Below are 13,614 nucleotides of genomic sequence, written 5' to 3' on the forward strand. Positions count from 1 at the left end.
GAATTTTCCAATATGACAAGGTATAGAGAAACTCCCTGGATTGTGAAATTTTTGTGAGAGTTCCTTCTGAAGCACAGTCGAACACTTCTCATTCATTGTGACCTTTGTCACATCATTCAACTTCTTTTTATTTTTCAGCAAGTCCTTTAGAAATTTGGCATAGTTCGGCATCTGAGCTAGTGCATCTGCAAAAAGCATGTTAATATGCAGTTTCTTGAAGATTTCAAGAAAATTTTAAACTTGATGATCAAATAATAACTTCTTTGCACTATGAGGGAAAGGTAATGTTGAAATATCAACATCATTATTAACTTCAAATTTTGAAGTCTTACCTTTCTTACCTGCCATGGAGAAATTTTCAGTGTGCACATCCTCCTTGACTTCTGAAATTTTCGTCCCTTCCATATTTTTCTCTTCTACTATCTGCTCAGATTTTTCAGATTGTGCTCGAGTCACGACCATGACAGCATTCATGCCCTTGGGGTTTGTTTCGGTGTTACTCTGCAAAGTTCCAGTAGGGAGATTTGACTATTGGGTTGCGATCTGCTCCATCTGAATTTCCAACTTCTGCAGCATAGCCTTCTGGTTCTGTAGGCGAGTCTTAGTGCCCGCTACATATTTCATCATGATTTCTTCAAAGGAGGGTTTCTTCTTGACCGGCTTTGATGTGTTGGATGTAGGATCTGCAGCTTTCCACGATAAGTTTGGATGAATCTTCCAGCCAGAATTGTAAGTATTGCTGTAGGGATTGTATGGCTGTCTCCCTTGATTTCCCATGAAAGTCGCTGCATCAACCTCAAATACTTGCTGTTCCTCGGGCTGTTTAACTTGAACTTGATTGGCTAAAGATGTCTGCATAACTGCCATCTGATGAGTAAGTGCATCGATTTTGGCATTCAGTGCTGTTAGTGAATCGACTTCTAGTACTCCAGCATTTTTCTCTTTTTTAGCATCTGGACATCCAATGTTGATTTCAGCCATATTTCCAATGATTTCTCATGTTTCTGCCGGTGTCTTCCTGAATAGGCTTCCGTTTGCAGCAGCATCCAACATGGATCGAACAGATTGATCTGTCCCATTGTAGAAGGTCTGTTTAGTGACCCTTACCTGGATCACCTACTAAACAGAACTTAGGCATGCAATTAACTTAATTAAACGGATATCAGAATAAAACTGCGGAAACCATAAACAATATACAATCCCAAGGCAAGGAATCTGTAAATACCCAAATATTATACAACCATATAGAACAACTTTATTAATCCAAATAACAACAGAATAAAAACCTAGGCGAAGATCAAGCTGACCAACCACCGCCTAGCCCCTCTTGGATCCACCCGCTGTTGGAGAACGGTGATCAGATCAATCAGAATTGATACCCGGTGCAGCGGAAGTTTAAAAATTTTATATAAAACGATTCCATAATAGGTATCAAAACTTTATGATTAAATTGTGCGTGTAAAAATAAATAACAATTAAATTTTTACCTCCAATCTCGAATCGAGATTATGGACACCAACAGATTACTCTGCTCTTGTTGTATATCCCAGGAACTGATGGACGAACAATTCTTCAATCAGGTCCACGAACAGAGATTTAATCCCTCTGATAGATTGCACTAGAAAATCTATCAGAAGTTTCTGTGAAGTGTAAGAGTGGGTGCCCAGTGAGCCAACTGTGTGGCTATGGGCTTTGATGACTCTTTGTATAAACAATCTTTTGTTTAATATTATTTACACTTTTATGGCAATGACTTTATATTACTTCATATTGTTATATTGTGATATACTATTGTTGTTTTGATAAAGACCTTGAATATACTATAGTGTATGTAAGATGTGGTAGAACATGGAGATGTCTATCATGAAATACATCTTATAGTCACTGTATATTCTAAAACCGTTCCTAGTCGATTGAGCCGTCCGATAATAAGGATAAGGATCGCTCGAGTTTGAGACTAGCATTTGCGATGCGGAGTACCACGTTTCATTGGTAGGGAACATGGAGATGTTCGAAGCATGCAAATGGATATTCATAGGATGAATAGTCGAACTACCCTATCCGGACTTTCCAAGTGGTTATCACTTATCGAGTGGATTAAGTCCGCGGTTTTGGTTGTACACCATTAGTCCTTACGACTTGAAACATCATGGAGACTCTATATGCTAGTACTGTGCTTTGACTCGTTTACCGACTCTGAGGGGGTCATAAGGTGTCGAGATTGGGTACAGTTACGACACATATAGGAGTCAATGCATTGTTGTCAAGGATTCACCACATACTTGCGAGTGTGGATATCCTATGCGATCTGAGGAGATATTAGTGTGACAAATCTCTGGCCAGAGTACTTGATGTGATTTAAGAAATGGTTTCTTAGTAGCACATGCGATGTCACTAATTTGATCTTCAAGATGCATTGCATAGTTATCGAATCTTGAGCGACTCTCGATATACCAATGGTTGTTGATTCGATCGGGATATGGATGAAGGGACCGTACTGTACGCTAACCAAAATCTACTGGTTCTTGTAGGCACTATCAGTGATACCTAGGGAATCATGGGGCGATGTTGCTAGGCGCTTTACCATGATTCGTTGGGCAAGTCGGAAAGTGTTGTTCCGAGTCACAAGGAGTTGTGAGCCCACGGCTAGCTGTATCCCTGAACCATTGAGGGTCACACAGTGTAATGGAGTTTTAATCCCCGTTGAGATAGTTAAATTTAAAGAGTTAAATTTAATGAACTAAGGAGTTGGACTTCTTAAATAAGAGTAAGGGAGTAGGATTTCCTAAAATGACATAGGGATGGACATTTTTGGAAACCACTGAATTCGGATTCAGGAAAATTTATTTTGACTTTAAAACGTGCAGAAATGGTTTCTGTGCACATTGGTGAAATCGTTTCATCAATCGGAGTCACGATGAATTTTATATTAATTTCTGAACGAGTGGGCTTTGCTTGTCGGGCCCCAGCTTATGACTAATGGGCCCTAAGGTGTTAGTGGCCTGCATTATAAATAAGTTATTTCAGTACAGAAATTACACACAACAGGTCATAATTTTTGAGACAGGATTTTCGAAACCCTAGCCCCTCTCAAAAACGTTTTCGGCCGCCTCTCCCCCCTCTGCCCGAGAAAATTCCGGTCTGTGATTTTGAATCGCAGTAAGGAATAACGAATCAAATTCGTGTATTCTCTTCGCAGAAAACTTCTGATAGATTTTCTAGTGCAATCTATCAGAGGGATTAAACCTCTGTTCGTGGACCTGATTGAAGGCGTTCATCGGTTCCAGGGAGAGACAACAAGAGCAGAATTGTTCTGTTGGTGTCCATTAATCTCGTTGCGAGATTTGAGGTAAAATTTATTTAATTGTTATTTAAATTTTACACACACGTAATTCAATCGATGAACGGTTGATACCCATACCATGGAAACGTTCCATGAAAAATTTTTAAACTTCCGCTGCACCGGGTATCAATCGTGATTGGTCTGGGAACTCGCCAGTTTTCCAACAGTGGTATCAGAGCCAGGTTGCTCAGATCAATCGATTGAATTAATCAATTGTACAAAATTTTTGAGTCTCGGTTTTTGAAACAAAATAAATATTTTTAATAATAAAAAATTTTTTTTTCCGGGGGCGAAACCCGGGCAGCGATTGGATCGCTGCCCGGAAGGGGCAGCGATGGTCGCTGCCCCCAGGGGCGGCGCACGGCGCCGCCCAAAGGGGGCGCACGGCGCCGCCCAGGGCGACGACCGTCGCCGCCCAGCGGCGGCGCCAGGCGCCGCCAGGGCAGCAAGCGTTGCTGCCCTAAGGGGGCAGCCGGGCTGCCCCGGCCCGCGCCCCGGGTGCGGGCCAACCCGGGAGTGTCCCGGGTGGCCCGCGGGAAAAATTAATATTTTATTAAAAATTAATTTTAATATGTTAAAATTTTATTTTGGTCCGGTCAAAAATTGTTTTTGATTGGTTCACGAGATTTCGGATCGAATTGTTCGAGTCCGTAAATTTTAAAATTGATTTTGGATAAATTTGAATTTTTGGAAAATTTTAATATTTTATCCGTAAATTGAATTTTGAAATCAATTATTTTGGTACAATTGATGATAAGATATGATCTTATGATATATTGAGTAAAATATGATTTTATTTGTAAAATTGGATTTTATAGATAAAATATGATTTTATTTGATATGGAGATAAAATATGATTTTATATGTGAAATGTGATTTTATATATAAAATATGATTTTATCTTGTTTAAATTTGAATTGCCACAGCATGTTATCCAATAAATTAATTTTGAATTAAATGTTATTGGATAAGGATGATCGATTGCCATGACCAATTTTGTAGGTGTATGTTAGGAATTTACATTTTGTCTTTATTGTTGTTGGTTTTATTAATGGGCCTGGTTTATGGCCCGATATGAATGTCATATGTAATAAAAGTGGGCTTGGTTTATAGCCCGTTCCCACCCCCTAAAAATGTATCCCCTACTTGTCATTGTTATTTATTGTAAATATATTAGATTTAGTGGGAGATCAAGATTTGAAGATGGTGGGCCCAGCAGACAATGAAGACTGAAGAAATGTAAATTGGAAGCATATGTAATAGGATTGCATTTGCATACTGCATATTACCTAGGATTGGACTAAGACCCGTGATTGGCAACCACGGGTCAATTAGAAATGGAATCGATCATCCTATATAATATGTGATATTATGATTGTATGCATGTTTAGACATAAATTGTGTGAATCCGGCAATGCATGCAATAAATTAAATATGATGAGACAAATATTTTTATAAATAAAATCCCTCATTTTAAATATGATTTAAAATTTATATCAAGATAAATAAAGGAAATTTAAATATTGTTTAAATGTTCCTACCTTCCATCAACGGTCAATGTATGTGATGCTACCCGCGGATACGGTCCGGCTCATATTATTGGGGGGGCCCGTCCGTCGGAAAGCTGTACATTGGATCGACAAATGTTGTAAGTTGGGTGGAACTCCCATGGGATCGGCTCATATTATTGGGGGATCCACATGGCGACCGTCCATCACAACTTAATATTGATGGGTCATCTTGACATGTCATTTTAAACGGCGTCATATTATTGGGCCCTTATTGGACATGAGGTAAACACATGGGGGTTGCTTTGGAAGCAATTGGGCTCTACCTTTTGAGAATTATGGTTGGCTGATATTATTCGGGACCATAAGTTTGTCAATTGGACTCCATGTTCTCACTAAGGAAAAAGTTTCCCGTTTTCACTAGAGGGTGGTGAAATCGTTAAAATAGTGGGATGAGATTCATAAAATTAAATTCGCCTATTTTATGTCTTAGTAAATTGTTAAACAATCATTGATATATGTCTGTTTTCCTTTTCAGTATTTCATACAATGAATTCGCGAAATCCTTTATTCTCGATCCTCGAACAAAACAAGCTGACTGGCGCCAACTATACGGAATGGTTCCGGAAGTTGAAGATTGTCTTAACTTCGGAGAAAATGCTCTACGTATTAGAGAAAGCACCTCCGAAGGAAGCACCAGCTGATGTTAGTCCGGAGGAATTGGCCAAGCTTGATGCATGGTGGGACCATGACATCAAGACCAAATGCTATATGCAAGCCTCGATGTCTGATGAACTCCAGAGGCGATTTGAGGACACGGTGAATGCTGCTGACATTCACGCGCAACTCAAGGAACTTTTTGTGGCTCAGTCGAGGGCTGAAAGGTTCTCTACTGTTAAGGAGTTGATGACGTGCCGCATGCGTGAAGGGACTTCGGTCCGTGATCATGGGGTACGAGTGATTTGGCTCATACAGAAGTTAGCGACCCTTGATTTGGTGTTGGAGCATGAACTCAATGTGGACTTGTTGCTTCTATCTCTTCCTTCCTCATTTGATGGATTCGTGATAAATTTTAATATGAACAAGATAGAGGCCACCCTTGAAGAGATGGTCAATATGCTCGTTACATATGAATCCACACTTAAGAAGGATAAGCCAGCTTTCTTGGTGGGCTCCTCATCTTCTGCAAAGAAGAGGGCCAAGTATGAAGGGCAAGAAACGTTCTGCCCCACCCAAGAAAGTGGAACCCGAGAAGAAGCAAAAGACAAAGGCTTCAAACAATGGAAAATCCAAGGATGTTTGCCATTACTGCAAGAAGCCGGGTCATTGGAAGCGCAACTGCAAGGAGTATCTTGAGCAGTTGGGAACTGCAAAGGGTATGTTCTATATCGAAATAAACATGTCACTTAATACAACTTCTTGGGTATTGGATACCGGATGTGGATCTCACATTTGCAATGATTTGCAGGTGATGACAAGAAGTCGCAGGCTTAGAATGGGTGAGACCCAGCTGAGGCTCGGGAATGGTTCCAGAGTTGAAGCTACGGCCATTGGAGATGTTTGTTTGATATTGCAGAACGGTTTTAAATTATTGTTGAGAGATGTTTTATTTGTGCCAGATTTAATTAAAAACATTATTTCTATTTCTATGCTTGATAGAGATGGTTATTCTTGTAATTTTGTGAATGGGATTTGCAGTATTTACAAGAATGAATGTTTAATTGGAAATGGACAACTTGAAAACGATCTATATAATTTAAAACTAAAAGACGTTCCAGTGAATTGTATTGACAAACCGGCAACAACAACAAACAAAAGGAAAATCGATAGTCAAAACCCGGCAAACCTATGGCACGCTAGACTAGGTCATATTTCCTCAAGGAGGATGAACAAGCTAGTGGGAGAGGGCATGTTTGATATGTCTGATATTAACTCTCTACCTACTTGTGAATCCTGCCTAAAAGGGAAAATGACTAAATCTCCTTTTAAGGGGAAGCCTGAGCGTAGTCAGAATCTGTTGGATTTGATCCATACAGATGTTTGTGGTCCATTTAGAGTAGGGACTCAACATGGCCACACCTACTTCATTACCTTTACTGATGATTATTCAAGGTATGGGTATTTATATTTAATGAAATATAAGTCTGAAGCATTTGAAAAGTTCAAAGAATTCAAGGCTGAAGTAGAAAACAAGCTAGGTAAAAGTATTAAAGCACTTCGATCGGATCGAGGTGGAGAATACTTGAGTACCGAGTTTTTGGACTATCTGAAAGAGAATGGGATTCTCTCTCAGTGGACTCCTCCTATGACACCACAGCTTAATGGTGTATCGGAGCATCGTAATCGAACTTTGTTGGACATGGTTCGATCTATGATGAGCTTCACTGAGCTTCCACCTTCGTTTTGGGGCTATGCGCTTGAAACGGCGGTATTGTTGTTGAATAACGTCCACACTAAAGCAGTGGACAAAACACCATACGAGTTATGGAATGGCAAAGCTCCTAAGTATTCGTACTTGAGGATTTGGGGATGTCCTGCTTACGTGAAGCGGACAGTGGGAGATAAGTTGGATAGTCGATCCAGCTTGTGTTATTTTGTGGGGTATCCGAAGAATTCAATCGGATATTATTTCTATTATCCTGCTGAAACAAAGGTGTTTGTTTCACGGAATGCCACCTTCTTGGAGAAGGAGTTCTTATTGGATAAGAAAGGCGAGATGATGGAACTCGAAGAAGTTCGAGAAGAACCCGAAATACAAAATAACGATCCCACACCTCAGGAACCATTGCTGGACACGCCTGCACCTAGAAGATCCGAGAGGACTTCTAGACCTCCAGTTCGATATGGTCTTCTTCTTGAAGAGGGTCAAGATGAACCCGACATTGGATGTGATCCAAGAAGCTTCAAGGAAGCAATTTCTGATGCGGATTCGAATTTATGGCTTGAAGCTATGCAGTCTGAATTGGATTCGATGCATACTAACCAAGTCTGGTCTTTAGTGGATCCTCCCGATGGAATTGTTCCAATAGGGTGTAAATGGATCTACAAAAGAAAGCTTGGGCCTGATGGTAAGATATTGACTTACAAGGCGCGATTGGTGGCGAAAGGTTATACTCAAAGGCAAGGAGTTGACTATGATGAAACCTTTTCACCAGTCGCAATGTTCAAGTCCATAAGAATCCTAATTGCCATAGCTGCATGGTATGACTATGAGATATGGCAGATGGATGTGAAGACTGCTTTTCTTAATGGAGACATTAAGGAAGAAATCTATATGAAGCAGCCTGAGGGGTTCACATCCATGGGAAGCGAGCATAAGGTATGCAAGCTTCAGAGATCAATTTATGGTCTAAAACAAGCATCAAGAAGTTGGAACCATAAATTTGATGAAACAATAAAAGATTTTGGTTTCATCAAGAACCCGGAGGAACCTTGCGTGTACAAGAAAGTAGTTAAGGATGCGGTAACATTCTTAGTACTTTATGTTGATGACATCCTACTCATTGGGAATGATGTAGGGATGTTGCAGTCAACAAAGATATGGTTATCAGGTAGATTTTCGATGAAGGATTTGGGTGAGGCATCCTACATTCTTGGGATACAGATCTATAGGGATAGATCTAAGAGAATGATAGGACTCACTCAATCAACCTACATCGATACCATATTGAAACGGTTTTCAATGGATGGGTCCAAGAGAGGACATCTACCCATGTGTCATGGAGTTTCTCTATCCAAGTCTATGTGTCCCAAGACTGAAGCAGAGATAGAGAATATGACACATGTACCATATGCGTCAGCTATAGGTAGTATCATGTATGGGATGATATCTACCAGACCGGATGTAGCATTTGCTCTGAGTGTCACGAGCAGATATCAGTCTAATCCTGGTCAGATGCATTGGAAAGCCGTGAAGGACATTCTTAAGTACTTGCGAAGGACTAAGAATATGTTCATGGTTTATGGAGGACGAGAACTCAAATTGGAAGGCTATACCGACTCTAGCTTCCAAAGTGATGTGGATGACTCGAAGTCAACCTCTGGATTTGTGTTCATACTCAATGGCGGTGCTGTCTCTTGGAAGAGTTCCAAGCAGGACACCACAGCGGATTCCACCACTGAGGCTGAATACATTGCAGCATCAGCTGCTGCTAAAGAGGCCGTTTGGATGAGGAATTTCGTCCAAGAGTTGGGCGTCATTCCTGAATTTGTTGGTCCAGTCCCGGTGTACTGCGACAACACGGGTGCCGTTGCTCAAGCAAAGGAACCAAGGTCTCATCAAAGATCCAAACACGTACTGAGGAAATACCACATAATCCGGGAGATTGTGGAAAGAGGAGACATCATTGTCGAACGAGTGGCCTCTGCAGACAATATCGCTGATCCGCTTACTAAGCCCTTGCCAGGACCATTGTTTGACAAACATCGCGAAGCAATGGGTCTACGTAGTATGACTAGTTGGCTATAGGGCAAGTGGGAGATTGTAAGAGTGGGTGCCCAGTGAGCCAACTGTGTGGCTATGGGCTTTGATGACTCTTTGTATAAACAATCTTTTGTTTAATATTATTTACACTTTTATGGCAATGACTTTATATTACTTCATATTGTTATATTGTGATATACTATTGTTGTTTTGATAAAGACCTTGAATATACTATAGTGTATGTAAGATGTGGTAGAACATGGAGATGTCTATCATGAAATACATCTTATAGTCACTGTATATTCTAAAACCGTTCCTAGTCGATTGAGCCGTCCGATAATAAGGATAAGGATCGCTCGAGTTTGAGACTAGCATTTGCGATGCGGAGTACCACGTTTCATTGGTAGGGAACATGGAGATGTTCGAAGCATGCAAATGGATATTCATAGGATGAATAGTCGAACTACCCTATCCGGACTTTCCAAGTGGTTATCACTTATCGAGTGGATTAAGTCCGCGGTTTTGGTTGTACACCATTAGTCCTTACGACTTGAAACATCATGGAGACTCTATATGCTAGTACTGTGCTTTGACTCGTTTACCGACTCTGAGGGGGTCATAAGGTGTCGAGATTGGGTACAGTTACGACACATATAGGAGTCAATGCATTGTTGTCAAGGATTCACCACATACTTGCGAGTGTGGATATCCTATGCGATCTGAGGAGATATTAGTGTGACAAATCTCTGGCCAGAGTACTTGATGTGATTTAAGAAATGGTTTCTTAGTAGCACATGCGATGTCACTAATTTGATCTTCAAGATGCATTGCATAGTTATCGAATCTTGAGCGACTCTCGATATACCAATAGTTGTTGATTCGATCGGGATATATGGATGAAGGGACCGTACTGTACGCTAACCAAAATCTACTGGTTCTTGTAGGCACTATCAGTGATACCTAGGGAATCATGGGGCGATGTTGCTAGGCGCTTTACCATGATTCGTTGGGCAAGTCGGAAAGTGTTGTTCCGAGTCACAAGGAGTTGTGAGCCCACGGCTAGCTGTATCCCTGAACCATTGAGGGTCACACAGTGTAATGGAGTTTTAATCCCCGTTGAGATAGTTAAATTTAAAGAGTTAAATTTAATGAACTAAGGAGTTGGACTTCTTAAATAAGAGTAAGGGAGTAGGATTTCCTAAAATGACATAGGGATGGACATTTTTGGAAACCACTGAATTCGGATTCAGGAAAATTTATTTTGACTTTAAAACGTGCAGAAATGGTTTCTGTGCACATTGGTGAAATCGTTTCATCAATCGGAGTCACGATGAATTTTATATTAATTTCTGAACGAGTGGGCTTTGCTTGTCGGGCCCCAGCTTATGACTAATGGGCCCTAAGGTGTTAGTGGCCTGCATTATAAATAAGTTATTTCAGTACAGAAATTACACACAACAGGTCATAATTTTTGAGATAGGATTTTCGAAACCCTAGCCCCTCTCAAAAACGTTTTCGGCCGCCTCTCCCTCCCTCTGCCCGAGAAAATTCCGGTCTGTGATTTTGAATCGCAGTAAGGAATAACGAATCAAATTCGTGTATTCTCTTCGCAGAAAACTTCTGATAGATTTTCTAGTGCAATCTATCAGAGGGATTAAACCTCTGTTCGTGGACCTGATTGAAGGCGTTCATCGGTTCCAGGGAGAGACAACAAGAGCAGAATTGTTCTGTTGGTGTCCATTAATCTCGTTGCGAGATTTGAGGTAAAATTTATTTAATTGTTATTTAAATTTTACACACACGTAATTCAATCGATGAACGGTTGATACCCATACCATGGAAACGTTCCATGAAAAATTTTTAAACTTCCGCTGCACCGGGTATCAATCGTGATTGGTCTGGGAACTCGCCAGTTTTCCAACAGTGGTATCAGAGCCAGGTTGCTCAGATCAATCGATTGAATTAATCAATTGTACAAAATTTTTGAGTCTCGGTTTTTGAAACAAAATAAATATTTTTAATAATAAAAAAATTTTTTTTCCGGGGGCGAAACCCGGGCAGCGATTGGATCGCTGCCCGGAAGGGGCAGCGATGGTCGCTGCCCCCAGGGGCGGCGCACGGCGCCGCCCAAAGGGGGCGCACGGCGCCGCCCAGGGCGACGACCGTCGCCGCCCAGCGGCGGCGCGCGGCGCTGCCCAGGGCAGCGCTGTGCGCTGCCCAGCGCAGCGCTGGGCGCTGCGCAGGGCAGCGCTCGGCGCCGCCAGGGCAGCAAGCGTTGCTGCCCTAAGGGGGCAGCCGGGCTGCCCCGGCCCGCGCCCCGGGTGCGGGCCAACCCGGGAGTGTCCCGGGTGGCCCGCGGGAAAAATTAATATTTTATTAAAATTTAATTTTAATATGTTAAAATTTTATTTTGGTCCGGTCAAAAATTGTTTTTGATTGGTTCACGAGATTTCGGATCGAATTGTTCGAGTCCGTAAATTTTAAAATTGATTTTGGATAAATTTGAATTTTTGGAAAATTTTAATATTTTATCCGTAAATTGAATTTTGAAATCAATTATTTTGGTACAATTGATGATAAGATATGATCTTATGATATATTGAGTAAAATATGATTTTATTTGTAAAATTGGATTTTATAGATAAAATATGATTTTATTTGATATGGAGATAAAATATGATTTTATATGTGAAATGTGATTTTATATATAAAATATGATTTTATCTTGTTTAAATTTGAATTGCCACAGCATGTTATCCAATAAATTAATTTTGAATTAAATGTTATTGGATAAGGATGATCGATTGCCATGACCAATTTTGTAGGTGTATGTTAGGAATTTACATTTTGTCTTTATTGTTGTTGGTTTTATTAATGGGCCTGGTTTATGGCCCGATATGAATGTCATATGTAATAAAAGTGGGCTTGGTTTATAGCCCGTTCCCACCCCCTAAAAATGTATCCCCTACTTGTCATTGTTATTTATTGTAAATATATTAGATTTAGTGGGAGATCAAGATTTGAAGATGGTGGGCCCAGCAGACAATGAAGACTGAAGAAATGTAAATTGGAAGCATATGTAATAGGATTGCATTTGCATACTGCATATTACCTAGGATTGGACTAAGACCCGTGATTGGCAACCACGGGTCAATTAGAAATGGAATCGATCATCCTATATAATATGTGATATTATGATTGTATGCATGTTTAGACATAAATTGTGTGAATCCGGCAATGCATGCAATAAATTAAATATGATGAGACAAATATTTTTATAAATAAAATCCCTCATTTTAAATATGATTTAAAATTTATATCAAGATAAATAAAGGAAATTTAAATATTGTTTAAATGTTCCTACCTTCCATCAACGGTCAATGTATGTGATGCTACCCGCGGATACGGTCCGGCTCATATTATTGGGGGGGCCCGTCCGTCGGAAAGCTGTACATTGGATCGACAAATGTTGTAAGTTGGGTGGAACTCCCATGGGATCGGCTCATATTATTGGGGGATCCACATGGCGACCGTCCATCACAACTTAATATTGATGGGTCATCTTGACATGTCACTTTAAACGGCGTCATATTATTGGGCCCTTATTGGACATGAGGTAAACACATGGGGGTTGCTTTGGAAGCAATTGGGCTCTACCTTTTGAGAATTATGGTTGGCTGATATTATTCGGGACCATAAGTTTGTCAATTGGACTCCATGTTCTCACTAAGGAAAAAGTTTCCCGTTTTCACTAGAGGGTGGTGAAATCGTTAAAATAGTGGGATGAGATTCATAAAATTAAATTCGCCTATTTTATGTCTTAGTAAATTGTTAAACAATCATTGATATATGTCTGTTTTCCTTTTCAGTATTTCATACAATGAATTCGCGAAATCCTTTATTCTCGATCCTCGAACAAAACAAGCTGACTGGCGCCAACTATACGGAATGGTTCCGGAAGTTGAAGATTGTCTTAACTTCGGAGAAAATGCTCTACGTATTAGAGAAAGCACCTCCGAAGGAAGCACCAGCTGATGTTAGTCCGGAGGAATTGGCCAAGCTTGATGCATGGTGGGACCATGACATCAAGACCAAATGCTATATGCAAGCCTCGATGTCTGATGAACTCCAGAGGCGATTTGAGGACACGGTGAATGCTGCTGACATTCACGCGCAACTCAAGGAACTTTTTGGGGCTCAGTCGAGGGCTGAAAGGTTCTCTACTGTTAAGGAGTTGATGACGTGCCGCATGCGTGAAGGGACTTCGGTCCGTGATCATGGGGTACGAGTGATTTGGCTCATACAGAAGTTAGCGACCCTTGATTTGGTGTTGGAGCATG

This window comes from Henckelia pumila, chromosome 1 (genome assembly GCF_033568475.1).
Source record: "Henckelia pumila isolate YLH828 chromosome 1, ASM3356847v2, whole genome shotgun sequence".
Classification (NCBI taxonomy): Eukaryota; Viridiplantae; Streptophyta; class Magnoliopsida; order Lamiales; family Gesneriaceae; genus Henckelia; species Henckelia pumila.